We start from the raw sequence: 20,300 nt of genomic DNA on the forward strand, positions 1-20,300 counted from the left end.
GCTACACTCCTAGACTTTCACTAGACTGCAGCAGTTTCTGCACAGGACATTTCTGTGCGACAAGCTGGTGCAATGTAGATTCACACCCAGGCTTACCAAGCAATAACATACCATGTATGCAACCCCTTCCTGTCCACCTACCTGATCTGGGCTAAGTAGACCTTGCTCCTTTTTTCCTGAAGCTTATAGTGCCCCTTCTTCAGGGCGAAGGTAGGGAATCCAGACCAGCCTTCTCCTGTGTGTTCCAGCCCAAGGTCCGAGTGATAAGCATCTAGGTCTGTTTATGTTCCCTTATTGGCTCCTTGGGCTGCTTTGTATCTTTACCTGCTTGTGGGCCCTTGCCTTGGAGCTGCATTATCCAAGTCTCTCTCCCTGGAGCTTCCTCTCTCCATGTGGCTTTTCCCAGTTTTTTGCTGAGGAGCTTTCTTTGGGTGGCTCTTAGCCTCTCTGGCAGCCACCTGGAACCCCTTCCCCCTGCTGCCCTCTCCGCCTTCAGGGTCAGTCCCAAAGTATAAGCTGCCCACTGCACCTCTCTTCTCTAAGTCCTCCCCTCTAGGCCCTGCATTCCTTCCCTTCTGGAAACTACACAGTCTAGTTCTCTCTGGCTGGGTCCTTAATTACCTGTCTTCTCCCCAGGTGCCAGAGCATGGGCTAATTGGACTCGCCGGTACCCCTTAACCCTGAGAGTGAGAGTTTATACACATACACACACCCCACATTTTACCAGTTAGTTTCCCCATGTAGAAAAACACGGAGGCTACCTCTGGTAGAAATTGTACCACTGCCAATGCCACCAGCAAGGAGGGATCAGCTAATCATTCAAAAAGGTCTTAGGGCAGAAGAACAGAAGTGAAAATCATGTGCAGGGATAAGCACTGGTGGAGAGTTACCCTTTTCCAGTTTATTTCTTCACTTAGGGCCAATTTTTCAAAAGTTGGATGGAAATCAAAACCCATCCCTGAAAAGAAAAGCCAGGAAAAAGCCAGCACCAATTCTGAAGGCAGCCCTGCACTCTCTCCTCAGCCCCTTCTCAGTTCATCATGTATTGCTTGGGTCCAAAAGGAAACACCCCCTACAATGAAAAACTCTGCTGAATGAGGCAGAAACAGGGACTAGAACTTGGCTCTTCCAAATTTCATGATAGAACCCTAATGACTAGACTATAAAATGCTTGTGAAAACATGCACAAACACGTATATTTTGTGAAAATGCTCAAAAGATTTTGTTTTGTTTTTTTCAAATGAGGAATTAAACCAAGTTTCAAAATGTCAAAAATTGCCACCAAACGGAATGTTTTTTTCTTCCAGTCAGCTTTAGTTTTAAAACATCCATTCATTTCCACCTTTCTTCAAGGAGTACGGATTTCAGTTTGCAACGTCTGATCAGTGCTTAGATACTGCAGTGATAGGCGCATTGAAGTTTTCCCGCTAAATTTAGCTCAACAGCAAAACTTGAAACCAAAATTTCCTTAACTTCTTTCACCCACTGAAACCAAGCTACAATCACGTAAGTCACTATCTTGGTGTGGCAAAGACCTAATTTTGATGAAGAGGTTTTCTTTTTCTTATTATTTATATTGCAATAGCAGCTAGGAGCCTAGTCATAGACTGGTTCCACTCTGTGCTAGGCTAAGTACAGAACAAAAAGATGGCTCCTGCCTCAAAAAGCTTACAACCAAGTCAATCTAATTCTAATGAAGTGTGCTAGAGTGAAAACCATAGTCCTCCATATAGGGAACAGATACAGGAGTAACAACAGTCAAACTCACCCTGACATTCAACCCTAGGACTCCACACTAAGACTGCTAACAGCCAAAATGGCAATTAGCAGCAGCTGACTTGGTTGTTTTGTAATATGAACAACTGCATTAACCCTTAACCACAAGCTCGAGGCATACTTCTTTTCAGATACCAATTTTATAGTAGTGTAACTCCACGGACTTTAATGGAGTCATTGTTGATTTACATGGGTGTGAGACTACAGCCTCAGCTCTAAAACCACTTAGCAGCTGTCTGATGGTAACAGATTTCACTATCTCAGCTAGATTCATACCACTGACTTAGTGGTAAAAATCTAGAGACACAATTTGAGCAATGAACTTACTAGAGTTTTTGGAGAAATTTTGTTACTTGAAAATTTCAAACAAACTCACTCTGAGGCTTGGGAGCATGACTACATTTCAAAAAAATATATAGCTTTTCATATGCTGGCTGGTTTCTCATATTCACAGTGCCACTCCTTGTTCACATAATAGCAGCCTACAGTGAATATTAGCTATAATAAAAACAACGAAATAGGAAGTTTGGGCTGATTTGCATGGTGACATGAGGTATCATCCCTTATGGGAAAATAAAGAAAGAGTGTGTATTAATAAAAACACTGCTTTTATTCACAGACAAACCCACACCAACACACAGACACATACAGCCATCCACATAGTTGGTGGGGAGGAAGGAATGGGAGGGAGATGATTTTCATAGTTGAGTATAGCTCCAGCTTTCATTGAAACAGCTGTCTGTGGGGGTGGAGTGTAGAGGAAAGCGTGAAGTGCTAGAAGGTGGAAAGGAATGAGCAGGGGGAGTTTGGAAGTGCATGGGAAAGAGTTCACAATGCTGTGAAGGGGCAGGCGGGCACGCATCTGCTCAGTCTGCAGTGTTACGAGAGTCGGTTTGATGCTCCAGAACTTTAATCAGCCTCTCTGTGGCATCCCTGTTGTAAGAATCCTTCTCTTCTCTTTCCCGCTTTTCACTTTCCCTCCACTTCTTGCATTCAGTATTTTCAGCCTCTGACTGCTGTAGCACGATCCAGAACACATCTTCCTTGGTCCGTCTCGGCCGGTTTCTTATCTTGCGCAGAAGCTGCTGTAGGGCGGTTGTTTCTCAAGGTGGAATCTGGAAACACATGGTTCACAATAAACAGAAGAGCTATTGTCAGCTACACACCTATTATTGAAACAGTAACATTAACACACTGCTGGTAACATACTTATCACTTTCTCTCAGTGACCCTCCCAGTGACAAACACACCTGAGGCAGAAGACCCCAAATATGGGCAGGAGCATATTTTATTGTACTGAAGCAATCTGAAAAGGTTGCAGGTCACTTAAGGGGGACGACACTCTAAACTGTTCCATTTTCCACAGGTAGTGGTCATTATGGAAGATATCTCTCTCCTGAGGGTAAGCAGGGAAGCAAGGGTGCATCTGCTACATGCTTGTGGCTTCCACCTAGGGCCCTCTATTGCTTGCTTGTGTCCCTGACCAAGTGATTGCAGAGTGGCATGGGAAAGTGTCTTTCAATGGGGAAAGGAACAAGGCAGCTCTGCCAAGGAACCTATGGCAGAGGATTGCTGTGTACCTAAAGGAAAATTTCCTAGAGATCTCTGTTGAGGATTCCCTTGAAATCTCAGATTGCATCAACTCCCTGTTCTGCCATACTGCCTAGCCGTGTGGGGGAATGCCGAGCACATACAAGCAAAGCCAGCCTTCCACATGTCTCTGCCCTCAACCCACTTCAGAACTTCACAAAGCAAAACCAGGGATCTGCTCTCCTGCTTCTGGCTCGCCTGAGAGCGACTGCAGAGACTGGCTAGACACTTCTGAAGTACAGAACAGCTCCTGACAGTTGGGTTCCCCATCTTCAGCCTCCACCTCTTCATCAACGACATCCTCCTCTGGGTTAGGTACACTTTCCACTGGTTCCAGACCCACTGAAGTTTCCACTGTGCTTTTTACAGGGAGGTAGAGTCGCCACCTAGGATAGCATCCAACTCCTTATAAAAATGGCAGGTCTGGGGCGCAGCACTGGAGCGACAGTTTCCCTCCCTCAGGTTCCCTCCCTCAACTTGTGGTACGCGTTCCTCAGCTCCTTTACCTGGTCACTGCAGCATGTCCTGGTCATATCCCTTTTCCTGTAAGCTGTGTGCTATTTGGCTGTAGGTATCAAAATTCCTACAGCTTGTGCACAGCTGGGACTGGACAGACTCTTCTCCCCAGGCACTTATCAGATCAAGTAGCTCTGCAGTGGACCAAGCAGGAGATCATTTGCTGCGTGCAGCTGCCTTAATCAGCTGGGAAGATGAGATATGAGCTCTGCACATCAAGGAAAAAGGACGGGGACTTTCAAAATTCATGGGGCTTTAAAGGGGGAGGGGTGGATGGTTGTTTACCTAGCGTCAGGGCAGCAGAGTTGAAAGTGCTGACCAGAATGGCCAGGATGAGCATTGTGGGACAACATCCAGAGGCCAATAACAGCGCAAAATTCAAGAATGGTGTCCATACTACCATTATGGCGCTAAACCCTCAGCGCAAAAACCCTTATAACTCTCATCAGAGTGGTTTTATTGCAGCACTAAAACTGAGGAATTTCGGCGCAAAAAGTCACTTGTCAGTGTAGACGCCCATGTTGTTTTAACACAAAAAGCTGACTTTTAAACACAAAAACTTGCAAGTATAGACCAGGCCTAAGAGTGTTCACACAGGGGTTATACCAGTATAACGATACCTTTATAACTGTTAAAACTTTCCCATGTAGACAAGCCCTTAAGAGTCTGTTCACTAGAGAGATCATTGTTACACTCCATATCAGATTGAATGGGGCAGGGAGGAAAGGAAATAGAATAAGACTCTTTAGACGTGAATTCTCTGATCCACTCCCATATTCCCCCCTTCTGACTCTTCAAGAAGTAGAGCAACAGGGTTATATATCTGTTCATTATTCAGCTTTGCAAATTGCCATCTCCATGTGGACATTGCTGGTTACTAAGAGGTGTGTACCTTACAAAGGTGTAATTAAGGAGGCATTAAGATGTTTTCACCAAAAAGACAGTTTGTTCATTGCAGCTGCACTCTTTTTCTACAGGTTAACTACTTAGCAGTCCTTGCATGTCCTGGAGTCAATCTGTAACTAAAGGATGAAGGAGAGCAGGCGGTTCATCTTCTGTGTTCTCGTTCATTACCACATTGCTCAGTAGCTCAGCTGATCCTCATCACATCATAACCAGGGATCACAGACCAGTGGGGCTGGAGGAATGAGAGAAAAACAAATTGTTTCCAAAAATCTACCTAATAAGTAATAGTAATAATGAAACAAAGATAACAGAAAGTTTGAACACCTTAATAGCAGCAGGCGCTGGGTTTATTTATTCCCTTTACTACATCACCAGTGTGGATAAACTATCTTTATTACATAAATACTGGTAATTATGCAATAATCCCTATAGTCACATACAGTACACTTTTTATATTCTGCCTACAGCTGAGGCATATGATTCTATTTTTGTTTTTTAAATAGGAAATGCCTGCTTATCAACAATAGATGTCAGGCTCTGTCCCAGTCCTGACATAAGCTCCATCACACTTTGAAACCTTTCTGCATGATGATATATCACTAGAATGGCAAAGTCATCATGGACTGCACATGCTGTGTCACATCATTTATATTGCTACTATGTTCCAATCAAAAGCAGAGAGAAGTTGTGAGGAGGAAGGGATACTGGAGGATATTTTCAGTGTGTTTAAAGAGAACTGCCATTAAGAAATTTAAATTGAAATAACCTATTTATAATATAGTATTTTTTTTCTTTTAAATGTGCACATAAGAAATGCAAGAACCATCTCCTATCCTGGTCAGATCACTCTCTTCTCCAAATAGAAATAAAAATACTCCCTATTACAAGAAGCCATCACCATATTCCACCTCTACCCCACCCCAAAAACTCATGGACCCTGCAAAATTCCAAAACCTACTTATGGGATAGTCTACCCAGCCAAGGAGAAGTAAAATTAGTGAAGTACTGCAACTACTCTCTGACCACTACTATAGACAGTATAACACTGAAGTGTCCTTTCCCACCCCACTGCCCATATAGATCACCAAAGTATTCAGACAACCTGCAATAGAAAAGCAGAAGGGAAGAAAACTATCCTCACTGGCAGAGGAAACAGTTTAATAAAGACAAACTCAGACACAAAGAGTCCTACAAACCTATGCCACTGCTGTGAAGGAGGCAGAGACAACCAATGTCTCCTTCACCATTAAGGCATCTAAGGTGCATCCTTCAGAGCTTTTCTACACCATAAAGCCTTGTGTAAACCCAGACTGCCTTCACTCAACCCCTGAACACAGAAACTTCTGCTGCAAGGAACTATCTTATTTTACAGATGACACTAAGAGCAAGCTGAGAGCAGGACCAGAAGCACAACATCCTCCTTCCAAGTTATTCAGTCCATTCACCAGTGTAATAGTCAGGGCCAGCTCCAGGTTTTCTGCCGCCCCAAGCGTAAAAAAAAAACAAAAACAAAAAAAAAAGCCACAGCAGTGCGATCGCACCGCTCCACTCTTCAGCGGCAATTCGGCGACAGGTCCTTCGCTCTGAGAGGGACTGAGGGAACCGCTGCCGAATTGCCACCGAAGACCCCAGACGTGCCGCCCCAATAGCAACCGGAGTGCCGTCCCTTGGTACTGGCTGCCCCAAGCACCTGCTTCTTTAGCTGGTGCCTGGAGCCGGCCCTGGTAACAGTCATGGAATCACTGACAATGATTAGCATCTCTGACAGGACCCTTGTCCTGGGTGGCAAGAAAAGAAAGAATACCTGGGTTCTCTTCTGATAATTGGGCCAACAAATGTATTCTGGTTGTGAATTTAATTGTAAGAAGTATATTGAAGTTCATAAAATGTCACAATAACTTATAACAACAAATGCTGATGGGGAAAGGTACAAAAGCAAGACAGACCGAATTAGTCTGAACACAAAGGCCTACTGATACAACTCAAGGATTATATTAAGATCATGTAAGGTAAATGAGAGAAGTGTGGGATGAAAAAATCAGTGAACTAAAATTGGTGTGTTAGAAATTAGGCCCAATTGGTGGACAAAATAATGATTGGAGGGGCTATTCCAACTATCACTCCCTTTGGGGTCCTTAAAGAAAGAAACTTTGGGGAGAAAATTAGCTACTAGAGCAAGATTTGCCATCATGGCTGCCACCCCCACCCAGGCTTTAGTCATCCTAATCCTGAGAGATGTCCTGACCAGACTCGCCCAGAAAGAGGGACCCAGATGACTCTACCAGCTCCAGCTGAATCCCAAACGCCATCTGGGATAAGAGATTTTGTCAAACCACCTCCCACTTGTATGTTCTTTTCCTTCCCCACTTTTTTTCTTCCCTCTCCTTTTTCCTTCTGTCTAATAAGGGTCTAGCTTAGCTGGCCAAGACTGCATATTTTGCAGCACAGCTATAAATCTGTGAACAGAAAGAGCCAGCTAGAAGCGATGCCCTAAATATGTTGGTGATGTTGGTACAAGCTTGCCAGGTCTCCGAGTGGCTGAATGTGCTGTGCTTGTGTTTCTCCAGCAGGGAGGTTGCATGTGAGAGTCAACGTCAGAGACAGAAGTTGCATTGTCTATTTTTGCTGTTCTTTTCCCTCCCCTTTTGGATGGGTGCCTCTTGTTTTGTCTTCTAGGAAACAGGATTGGACTCTAACAGCAGCAGCAGCTCCAGCCAATCTCAGCTAACTTCTTCTCTTTGTCTCAAAAGGACAGTTATTACCATCTTCCATACCATCTTAGATCTAAAAGACTGTCAAACAAGGAGGTTTTTCTTTCTAAAAAACTTTCTCCAATTAAAGGGAAAGAGAATAAAGGATGTTGTTCAAATAAAAGCCTTACTTAACACATTTCAAATCCTTTTACTGTTTTTCCTTCTTTTCTGTATCTTTAATAAAAAAAAATGAAGACTTTTTACTGGTGCATTTGCTAGGGTACTAAACAGGCTGAGGTCTCTGTATATCAAACCCTGAACCTTGTTAAAAAAATTGTTTAATGTTGGACAGTGACTGGAATATGTTAACACCTTTGACTCTTTGGGTCTATTTATTCCATCTAAATTAATACAACAGTGCCCTACTAAAGAAGGTGTTGACAATCTCTGTTAAGGTGAGTCTACCACTCACTCTAAAATTATGCAATAGTCTAATCAGTACTAAAGAAATCATAACTCAGTACTTGAGACCTCAGAAACGTGGAGTGTCTAGCCTCCTTTTTCTAAGCCAGCTCCTCAAGCAAGAAACAGTCTCCTGTGCCAGTGGTCAGTTTCCAATGTTCTTTGATCACTCTCACTCAGGTGTCAGGGCATGGTACAAATACAGCACTTGTTCCTCTGGTGGAGGAGCTCCTCTTTTTAACAGCCAACAGAAGTACATCCATACTCAGCCTATTAGACTTCTCCATGACATTTGATACCAGTTTGACCAAATACTCCTGTCCCACATCCAAACAAGCACAGGAGTGAATGTAAACAATCTGAATGGCTTGGGGCCTTCCTCATAGACTGAGCCCCCCATAGTACGTCCTCTTCTGAGATTGCCACAACACCACTATAGGAGTGTGAAAAGATTAATCAGATGCAGGCTGTGAATCTATACACCATTTGAGATTTAAAGTGCCGCTGTATTAAGAATCAGATCAATCTTGAGCAGGGGAATGAATTTGTCCCTTCTCGAGCAAGTTTAAACATGCTTAGATCTGTGATTGATAGATGTGAGTGACGGCTGCATACTCCAGGGTGACCCTGTTCATGCTGTCTCCTATGACAATGATTTCAGAATAAATTGCCCTGACTGACAAAGAAGAATAAAAATAAATGATTCTGAAAACCCACTCATTTAACTTGTACCAACATGATTTTGCTCCAATTAAATTTACCAGAATGCAGCCAAATCAATCTAGCAGGACTGAATTTTGGTGACTTAATCATTTTCACTTTAATTAGGTTGTGCTAGATGGGGGTAAACTCAGAAAGGACCACGTTGATTTTGAAGTGCAGTTATCATCTGAAAAATAACATGAAAATGGGGTCCTATATTTATTGTCTCTGACTCCTGGTCAAATATGCTTAGAAAGATTTTTTTTTCTGAGGGGAGGGGGCTATGGAGACAGGTTTAGTTTGGATTTTTGGGGAATAGTGGTTGTTTGTTTTGACTATGTGATAATGCCTAGAGATCAACCAGATCTGGGCCCTGTTGTGTTAGGCACGGTATTAACACATAGTAAATGACAATCCCTGCTCCCAAACAGTTTACAACCTAAAATACAAGACACAATAGGTGGATGAGACAAGCAAGTGGGCTAGTGTGAGGGAGAGAGGTGACCAAAAAACAAGAGGATGTGTGCTATTCTTAGCAATCAAGAGCAGTAATCATGGGTCTAAACAGAGCAGGGGGTTGGTTTTGACTTCAACAAGAATAAAGATTCTGTAAATGGAACTTAGACCTAGATCATCAGAGAGATTTAGACACCTAACTCCAATTGAAATTAATTTAGGTGCCTAGCTCCCATCGATTTCCTTGGGAGTTAGGTACCTAAATACCTCTGAGGATCTGGGCCTTAGTTAACAATTCTGTTGATGATCTGTGAACCAGAACACAGTCCAGTACTCTCTTAGATGTGCTGTTTCTTCTGGGCTAATGTCTTACTTTTTGTCCCTAAAGTAAACAGATATGACTCAGAATCCAACAGTGAGCAGATCTATTAAGGAAAAAGGTGCCATATTTACATAGTCACTTTTATTACCCTAACAGCATTTTCAAGGAAATGGGCAATCCAAATTTAATATGTAGCGCGGAGTGCTGTTAAAACAGCTAACAGAGATGGTGTAACTCTTTGCTACTGTTAGAAAGCCAAGAGAGAAGCAAGAAACTAAGGGAATATGCAATACTCATAAAGCAGCCAGACAGGGAATGCAGAATTAAGAGTCTCTTTCCTACCCAGTAATTTTGATTGTGTTTCCATTAAATTATCTAGAACTGAAATGTCATGACTATTGCACAAACTAGAACAGTGAGGTGTGATTCAATATACTTCAGAAAATATTTATTATCAAGCTAAAATACTCAGATAATTTATTCAGAAAGGAACTAAATGTGGGAAAAGTACCTAACACTTATAACTGGATGTTGACAAAGCAAAGTTTGTTGGATAGACTAAATAATAAAGGGAAAGAAATCTTAGATTTTAATTCAAATGTAGGTGAATATGTTCAGGGATGAGATCTGACCTATGTGGTGTTGCATAAAAAAAGGCACAGAGAGCCAGATCCTCAGCTGGTAACAATCAGCATAGCCATTGACTTCACCAGAGCTGCAATGACTTACTCCTGCTGAGAATCCTGCCTGTAGTCTCAAGTGGGAGAAGACAAAGGGTCTGTCTACACTTTATACTGGCATAGCTATATTGGGGGTTCTACACTAGGGGTTAGCTATGTCAGTCAGGGGTGTGAGTTTTTCAGACCTCTGAATAGCATAGCCATGTCGACCTAACTTTTATGTGTAGACCAAGCCAAAGGAGGTGAGTGGGCAGAGTTAGGGTTAGCAGGAGATCAGAACTGCAATGTAAACAGTGGCAGAGTTGGTTAGACCTTTGAAAGTGATGATGAGGACTTTGAATTAGGCTTATTCTACACTTAAAACTTAAGTTGACATATCTGCATCGTTCAGCTACCATCATTCTTCCATCAGTGTAGGTTGCAGCTACGCTACATGGTTATGTCAGCATAGCTACAGCGATATAGATAGGGTGGTATAGTCCCTGTAGTGTAGACATACCCTTAGTTACAGAAAGAAGAGCCAGTGAAGGGACTTGTGGGGAGGGAAAGGGGAGATGCGATCAGAGTGTCATCTCACACCATAGCTCCATAAAAAAATTTCTGATAATTTCTTCTACCCACTTAACAATTTACAAAGGGACACAGTAAAGATACTACACTATCTGTTCACAGTATGTCTGTCTCTATCTATTCCTCTCACTCCCTGCCTTTTATCAGTACAAAATCAATTGTAAATAATAACTGATTTCACTATTTTTAGATATATTCAGATATTTAAACTATTAAAAGCTGACACTAGTAGTAATATGCCAGTTCTACTCACTCTTTAAGCAAGCTGGTATCCCTGGTTCAAATTATGCCTGGATTTATTCTTTGTGCCCCCATAATATGGCTGAACAGGAACGGAATTCAGGGAAGAATTTAATCTCTTATATTCCAATATACCCAAATTACAGCACTAATAGATGGTACAATTTGAAAAATCTGTGGAGAAATTCTCTTGTTGGTGAACTCAGTTTACTCCAATTATCAGGCACACGTTCTGAATAAATGTTTACAAAGTTCTCATACTTTATTTGACTGCCAGACTAGCCTGCAATGACACCGCCATCAATAGATACAGAAAGCACATAATCACCAGGTGGGTGCATGTTTTCTTCACTTCAAAAGCTTGTCTTCTGGCCAAGAATTTCTGTAGCACATTCCAGCTGTATTCGTCCGCCTTACAATTAAGGTGTGTATAATCGATTAAATTACCCTTCACTATAGAATAGACCCAGACAGGAATCTAGTTTTACGACCCCAACTACTAACAAACCAAATTAAGTTAAACTGATATTAGCCACTCCTAAATCATTTTAAGAGTGTCCACAGAAGAGGGTTGAATCACTAACTAAATCAATTTAGAAACCAATGTATTATTATTATTTGTATTATTGTAGTGCCTGAGACTAGTTCGATTGGTGCCTTTTCTGTGAGAAGACAAGCTCTATGAGTTATCACCATTTACTATTTATACTCCTATTGAGTTCTTCACCCAGTGTCCCCTTTCCTCCCCAACAAAAATAATGAATTGCTAAAGAGTAAATGCAAATAATTCTAGGACAGCACTTAGGGAATGGTCCTGAGCCTCTTCTAATCCCAACAAAGTCAGTGGGAGCTGAGGGGACTCAGCACCAGTCTCTATATTTGTACATATTTGAAGCGCTGAATGCTGGACAAGTCAAGAGTCTGATCTCACTTCTTTTGCTCTAATAGCAGATTTTGGTCAGGTTTCCTATTCAACAATAAAGACTGAGACACTTCAGGGACATAGCAGATGTAATGAAAAATAAGTGGTCTCTATAATTGTCCTTTAGCAATTCAGAAAGGTCCTGTGTAATAGGTAAACACTATATGCGTTTAATTTGGGGTGCTGTAGATATGTTCAAAGCAAAATGGCCCTATTGCATATACCAAAGTTAATAAAGTTCAAAACAGAGTGTTCACTAATCATTGTACCTTATGGACTGACCATATTAGCACAGCAAGGAAGGAAGGAATTGTGTCGAGAGTCATAAATAATAAGTGCAGCATACTGAATACTGTAATCTCACTTAAACTATTTGTTTTCCATATTACCAATGGAAATAGCTGAAACAAATTTGTAGGATTTAATAAGCACATATTTTGTTTCACATGGAGGAATCCAAGGCCAAAGGTACAGTTAAAATGTTAACCAAGCTTATACCTTCTGGATGCTGTAACTACAGGTATAAAAGGTTAGGAATTATTGCCCGGGGTGGGGGGGTGCCCCACAGTTTGAGGACCTCTGGCTTAGAGTGTCGTCACCAGAAGCACTACAGCGGTGCAGCTGCATCAGCGCAGCTGGGCCGATGCAAGTTTGTAATGTAGACCTGCCCTTAATTTTACCAGGAGGAAAATTACGTGAGATCAGCCTTATAGTCCGCCTATTTGACTTCTCAGTAAAACAAAAGTACCTTGTCTTCATTGTGTTTTTACCTCCAGATAGCTGAAACATGTTATTTACCCCCAACATGTTTTTTTTTTTGAGCAGTGAAGACAAACCCCACCATGACAGCACTTTATGGGAGTTAAATTGGACAGCACAAGTGAAGAAAATGAAAGGGTTGAGGAAAACTTGCTGACCGCATTTTGATCAAACCAATATTTTGAGTCCCTAATTTTGAGAGGACCCTGTGTATGTGCGCCCCTTCTGCTGTGTTGTTTAAACTCTCAGAAAGCATAGAAATCAAAGTTCACAAAACATACTTAATCAAATGCTGAACTTCAGACTGCACAAGATTAAGAAGTGGGATTTTGGTATAAATCCTTCTTACATTCAAGATCACTAATGACAGCAGAGGGTTTGCTCTTAGAATTAACAAAGGCAGAATTACTACACAAATACGGTGCAGTGAAATCATTTTTAATTATTAGTTAGGAAGAACAGCCTTCTGAAGAGCAAAATTCTTAAATTCCTGCTAGTCCAATGCAGCATGAAAAACCAGTTGATACTTTTTTATTCATAGGCCTGTCTATGCCAGAAAATTTTGCACTTATTTTCCAGCAACATGGCAAGTGCACCAGTGCTAGGGCTGAGAGGAAACAAAGAAAGAGCAAAGTCTTCACGAGAGAAAGAGAGAGAACAGAGTGAATCCCTTTTGAACATTATGTATCTGAACAGAAACATGCACCTTCTTGGACCAATGGGCACTATCTGGGTTTTCTGCTCAGTGGCCCCTCCTGGTTCCATTTTACTATCCCTTTAACCCTGCTTCCATCCTACACGCTCTCATTTGCCTGTGTATTTAGTTGACTTCTATGTTTTTGTGGACCCTCCGCAGTGTTGGCATTTGTGTGGAACTGGGGCCTCACCTCCTTCCAAGAGGTCAGATAGACTGCACTGAAACACACATTGGCAGCTTCTCCTGCATCATGCAGGGAGACACCTGTCCATTTAAAGGTACCATATGCAGAAAAACAAAACCAACCTTTCCTTCTATACATAGTGATACCACTATAATAAAGTAACATTTTCAAGGTAGGTTACTGCCAGCCTTGACAGTGCCCCTTTAAAAGGTGAGTAATAAACTAGGTCAGGCATTAGAACACTGTACAAAGCCAGAAATTAATTCAAATGGAAAGATGTGACATATCCAGGAAAGGGCCTAATCCAAAGCCCACTGAAGTTAATGGAAAGACTTCCATTAACTTCAGTGAGCTTTGGATCAGGCGCTGAATCAACATGGGGAAAATTTTAACATTAATGTCACTAATAATTATTTGAAAGTTACATTACAATCAGATGTAGCTTCACAGAGCACTCCCCAAGCCAGGCAGTTTATTACCACACTGAAATGCTTGTTTTGGGGATCACTGGAGAGGCAATCACAGGATGGAAAGCCCTAAGCATTTCATAACCACAGAACTCAATTACAATTGAGGAATAATGTTAGACAAATGCTATTCTGGAGCCTATTCCCCTCCTGGCTCTTGCAAGTTAAACTGCCATGTACAGTTTCAAGTTACACTGCTCAGATTATATGATGAGGAGTTGCAAGCGTGACCTTGAGAGAGCAATAATTCTTCCACACACTGCTGGTTGCATCAAATCAACCAACGTTCCTCTTTCCCCTACCCTTGCCAGAGTTCTCAGATTCATTAAAGATATTAATATAAAGCTCAGTGCAAAGGAAGGCAAGTCAAATTAGGGTGTGTGACAGGAAATGGAGTAATTATTAAACTTTAGCATTAAACTCAAAATGGAATTGCCAAGAAATAAAAACAATCAATCTAAAAAAGCATCTTCTTGCCAAATATAAATGACTCGTTCAGCTGATTATAATCTGTGGATTGCAAGGGCCATAAATACTTCCCAGGGTTCTGGAAGTATCATAATAAACCACAAGAGCAAAAATTCATGTGGTTTATGATGTCACCATTACCATGAGATGTATTGATAGCCCTGCTCACTCTGTTCCCATCTATTACCTTATATAATACATGGATCCAACTACAAATTGTAATAGGAAAACGGTTTTATTTAGCAGAGAAATATAACTTGGAAATTGAGGGCTCTTTCCTAGCCCCACATACCTCAACTTTTATATTACTCAGAAAAGGGCTGGCAGTAAGCCAACACATTTAGGACAAGATCTTGCTGCTGGTACAGACACTCCCCGGGTTACACAAGACCCGACTTATGCAAATTCGCACTTACGGAAAAAGTTCCATAAGCCAGAAATAGGATTTTCGAGTTGTGGGAATTTTTGCGTAACGTGCAGGTATACGTTTCCGACTTACACAAAATTCGAGTTACACAAGGCTTTCCGGAATGGAATGATTGCATAAATCGGGGGGTGTCTGTATATAAAGCCCTTAATAATCTAGCCCTGAGGTAGTTGAGTTAGGTTCTCTTGCCCTGTGCCAACATAACTGAGATTGGCTGGGTTGTCCTTGTTCTCTGTCCCAGCGTTCCATCTGAATCTGTCTGGGGGCAGGACCCCCTCCTGTCTCTCTATAGCTGTCTCTATGACTTGATGTAGGGCCTTTCTATTCAGAGCAGCATATCTGCAGCCCATTTGGACTCTTCTGCCAGATTTATATTTTGGCCAATTTTCCTTCTTTTTTGTCAGAGGTTGATTTTCTGGGCCATTGGGTCCATTTTATATTCATTATTCCTTCACACATTTACAACATCTCAAATCCTTATCAATGGGCACTGCTAGAAAACAAACACCATGAAATAAGAAAGCTGCACTGACTTTATTTAGGTGATAATTCAAGGGGACTCCCTGTTTATGATGTACTAAGAACATTCTCGACTGAATAAACTCCGAGGCCAAGATGTTAGTAGTCAAGGATACAGTTATCACCTCACAAATAGGTAGCACCCTCGAGTTGTCATCTCAAAACATGCTCTCTCACTAGGCAGGCCTCCACTACAAATTTACATCAGCGAAGCTGCATCAATGCAGCTGCACTGCTGTAGAGCTTCTGGGGAAGACGCTCTAAGCCAATAGGAGAGAGCTCTCCCGGTCAGCTTAATAACTCCACCTCCACGAGAGGTGGTAGATATGTCAATGGGAGAAGTTCTTCTGCCGAACTAGCGCTGTCTACATGGGGGGTTAAGGTCAGTATAACTATGTTGCTCAAGGGTATGGATTTTTCACACCCCTGAGCAACGTAGTTATACCGAAGTAAGTATGTAGTGTAGACCCAGCTCCTGTCTCACTAGTTCCCTCTCAACTCCCCTGCTACTTAGGAAGCCCTCCCCTCTAACCAATGACTATGTTATTCTTAAAACTAACATATTTATTGTTAAAGCTCTCTCCTCCCCGCCCCACACCCCCTTTCCCACCCCTCTTCACCATCTCTGCAAGAAGTCTTTGTTTTTGCTTCGTTCAGTTCCATTCCAAAGCTGACCCATGGGGAGCACAAGACGCTTCATCAGCTCTGTTGGTCTGAAGTGAATGAAGGCAATGTCCAGGCCACATCTGTACCACTGCTCCAAGGTAGAGCACGGAGACAGCACAAAAGCCTTGACTGGAGGTGATGGGAGCTTTGCCTTAGCAATGGCTATGATCAACGGCTTCACACACAAGCTACCATGTTTTATTATTCAGTAACAGCTCTGATATTTGGGAGTCCATGTCTCCCTTTGCATCCTCACCCAGTCTATCTTTTAAACTCTGATTAAGGGATTCACTTTTTGTGGAGAGGGGGAGAAAAGAAGGGAGATGGGAGTCCATGAGAGGGTGGGAAAGGGGGTAAGCTGTTCCCAGGAACTGGGAAAGGAAATCACTGAGAGGATCAGATTGGATGACGTGATGAAAAAGGGAGGTTGTAAGAAGTTGAAGTGACTACATTTGCTGTGGGCATATAGATGGGGACTTCTATGGACAATAGCAATTAATCCCAACACTGCCACTCCTACAGGATATATACGTATCATTTATCCATCCATATTATAAATGAATAAACTGACGCAAACAGAGGTGAGGTGACCTGACCAGAATATCAGGGGAAATTTGGAAACAGAACTCAAAAAGTCCCGACTCACAGTTATGTGCATGCCCCATTTTTAGTGGAAGAAGTGCAATCAGAGGAAGTTCAACATACCACCTAACTCTCCCACTGGTGCAACTCTCCTGGGGATGGTAATAGCAAGTGCACTCATAGACCATCTCCTGGTGTTTTTACCACTATGTTATCTAACCCTTTTCTGAGCATCTCTAGAAACCAGAGTGGCTAAAACAGGTCTAGAAACCCTGCTCCCATTGGTAGAGATGCATAGGTAGTAGATTTCGCACAAAGGCTAGTATAGACAAGACCAAATACCCACCGTCACTGCTCCTCAACCTTCTGATCTTCAGAATCTCTCAGTCACATTTGTAGTACAAGACAACTTCCAAACAATGGGGCAGATATAGCAACATGCCCAGAAAAATGAATTACAGAAATATAGAAATGTAATATTTACAGCAATTGTTCATGTTCTGCAGGAGTTGGTTTAGTTTCAACAAATCAAGTTTAACATTTCATGAAGTCAGGATTATCTCCCCATTCTCCCTTTGATAAAGCCAGAAACGTCTCTATTTATACCTTAGTTATTGTTATTGTAGTTAATTTACACAGTGCAGACCATTAGTGTACTATGTTTATCCAATGGAAGTGCTTCTAATCATTTATATTTTATAAGGCTACTTTGTAGAGATTATTTTTGTCTAGCTGAACCTCAGTAGACTGTTATCTGGCTCTATCTTCTGCTTTCACTGCCATAGTAGATCACATATACCAATGAAAAGCAGTATACGGTAATTTTTTAAAAAGTAAAATCTAATGTAGAAAGACTTTGTGCTTGCTCAGTTATCATCCACTCTAAAAGACAGGCTATAATGTTTCCTGACCTTCAGCACCACAAGCTCTGCTTTCAGTAAGAAGGAAGCAACAGAGGGTCCTGTGGCACCTTTAAGACTAACAGAAGTATTGGGAGCATAAGCTTTCGTGGGTAAGAACCTCACTTCTTCAGATGCAAGGGACTTTTTACAGATTCAGACTAACACGGCTACCCCACTGATAAGTAAGAAGGAAAAGGTTCTTCCTACATTTCCCCTTCCTCTGCAACGACACACTGCAAACATTGCACCTAGCTCAGCAGCAGATTATAGGGAAACAGCAACATACCTGTTACCACCCCTCAGTGTTTGCCTAAGTGCAGCTCTAGACTCACTTTGACATGGGGACCTGATTAAATACAGCAAAGATTTTGTTTCTTTTCCTTTTTCTCTCCTCCTCTTTCCTTTGTAATATGAGAATGGGTTCATCCTCTCTCAATATTTGCTATCTCCATTCCTCCATTGCTTGTTCTTTCTTCCCCTGTTCCCTGTCTCTTGCTTTAAGCCTCACCTACTTCTGATTGTTCTTTGCACTTCAGAATATGTTTGCATGATCAATCCAAAATGAAGGCCTGGTTCCTTACAGGAATAGCCTCTCCCACAAATGGGATTATGTCAATTAAAGGGACATAGTTAGTGCCTAAGCATATTAATACACACACACAAATCGTTGCATAGCAGCTACAGTTACTACAAAAGCACACTTGATTCAAGCCCACAAAAATAAGGAAAGGAAAAGTCACCTACCACTATTTGCCCTATACATCTACACCCACAAACACACACCTTGCCACTACCACATACTACAACCACACGACACAATCCATAACTCTGGCTCACCTTCCAAGGAACTCAACCTTCCCCCTTTAACTACCCTTCACCAGATTATTTTCTCCAACACTAATAACACCTAGCACTTTTCATCAGTAGATCTCAACGTGCATTACACAAGAGGTATCATTAGCAGTTGTGGATTTTTGGTGTAGTTAATTACATTTGAAGAGATAGATTGGTAAAGGATTATGTGTAGAACGGCAGTTAAAGGGGGTGATGGAAGGGTGGGGACTTGTCCAGCACATTATTACAAGTAGAGGCCCTATGGGGATTTGAACTCAGGCCATCTGGATATAAAAGCATTGTTGACCTTCAGAAGCAGAGAACACCTGTAGCGTTGAAGCCTAAAATAGGCACAAAGTTCTCTAAACTACAATTAACTCTTTCATTGCCTTTCATCTTAAAACCAGCATTCCAAAGACTTCACATGCTTCTGACTTGCTTCCTGTGTATTTTTTTTTAAATCTGTATAATTGAATGACTATTAATAATCCAAAGAGTTTTGAACATGGCCAATGAACAGATAATACACACTGTAATGGGATGTCATACCCCTGAATTAAAAGATTTTTTATAACATCATAATCGCAAATTATTATTTTTTCCTCTGGTGCCAATCAGTTTATTGAATGGGAGAACTATATATTATAGCAATATATCATGACTAAGTCATTTGTCTTGATTACTTCAGTGTCCTTGTTTAAAGCTCCATCACTGTAGCAGCTGGTTGAAATAGAACTGTTCATTTAACAAAGTGATTGCAGGAGCCCCAAAGTAGAATCTGTGTCCTTTCCCATCAGACCCAATATTGTTTTTCAATGTTCTTTGTGGATCTACCCATCATTTTTTCTCTCAGACCCTCATTTGTCTCCAGCTTTCTCTGATCCTCATTTTTCTCCCTTTAACTCATGACCTTTCACAATGACTCTCATTGACACACTTCCATTGTGCCACATAAAACTCCTGAAGTAATTTTTAATGCTATTTAGCACTAATTGCATACCTATAAAGAAGGGTTGGTCCTAAACCAAAACACTGGATTGGCACACTCCCAAGCTTTGGCATTGTTCAAAATCTGGATCTGCATCTGAATTTTACACTTTTTTTTTCTTTCTTTATAATGGATCAAAATCCAATTCCACCCCCTCCGCAAATGGAATGTTCTATTCATCTGAATTGTGATACTTAAATCTGTCTACACTATTAATCAGTACAAGTTTTGACTGTGAAAACCTTTACCTTCCATGAAAACCCAAATATTATAGGAAGTGTGGTTAGTGGCATTCTTTCCTCTGCATCAGTATTGAACCAATTAACCCAGCATGATAGTGTGAGACACTGAGCTGTTGGAAGTGCCACCTTTCAGAAGGAATATAAAAAGAGAAGTTCTGATCAATTGTGATGAATAAAAACCCATGGTGCTTTTCTCATGAATAAAGGTCTTAACCGTCATGTGCTGCCCAAATTCCAGTTTGGGTAATTGTATTCTGCCTCCTAAAAGTTTCCCTGTATTTTTACTTGGATAAATTATTATTGCCCCCAGAGTGATTACCCAATATTCGGGGCTTTGCCAGGTTGTTCCAATTTTAGGAGGAGAAATTGATTATGTCTTTGGTAAATCCTGTTTACTTACAGAGAATGATCAAAAACGCCTGTTTCTGTGAACATAGTAGAGGAAACAACTGGAGCTGTTTCCTTGTTCACAATTACCAAGCCTGCCCAGGCGCTCCATCTCTGCTCTCTCTCAGGGTCACTCTCTTCATTCTTCTCTCGCTGTCTGCTAGTTTTCTATAGCACAGACACACACAGCTGCAACCAAGCAATTTCCTTGCCCCTGCATTTGCAACTACAGGGAAACTCTTTAACCTACATAGCTTGGTCTGGTCTACACTTGAAAATTAGGTCAACATAGCTATGGTGCTGAGGGGTGTGAAAAATTCACACCCCTGTGAGCGACAGTTAA

General features: G+C 41.5%; 1 long non-coding RNA gene across 1 annotated transcript in view; it reads right to left on the reverse strand.

Moving 5' to 3' along the window:
* Window positions 1-2,367: 2,367 nt before the first annotated feature.
* LOC135983641 (uncharacterized) overlaps window positions 2,368-20,300 on the reverse strand; it is a 111,127-nt gene continuing 93,194 nt past the window's right edge. Inside the window, exons 2-3 of the long non-coding RNA XR_010601357.1 lie at window positions 3,873-5,020; window positions 2,368-2,891 (exon numbers count right to left, since the gene is read on the reverse strand). This is a non-coding gene — a long non-coding RNA (uncharacterized LOC135983641). The remainder of the gene's footprint in view (window positions 2,892-3,872; window positions 5,021-20,300) is intronic.

The sequence above is a fragment of the Chrysemys picta genome, chromosome 5, assembly GCF_011386835.1.
Source record: "Chrysemys picta bellii isolate R12L10 chromosome 5, ASM1138683v2, whole genome shotgun sequence".
Classification (NCBI taxonomy): Eukaryota; Metazoa; Chordata; order Testudines; family Emydidae; genus Chrysemys; species Chrysemys picta.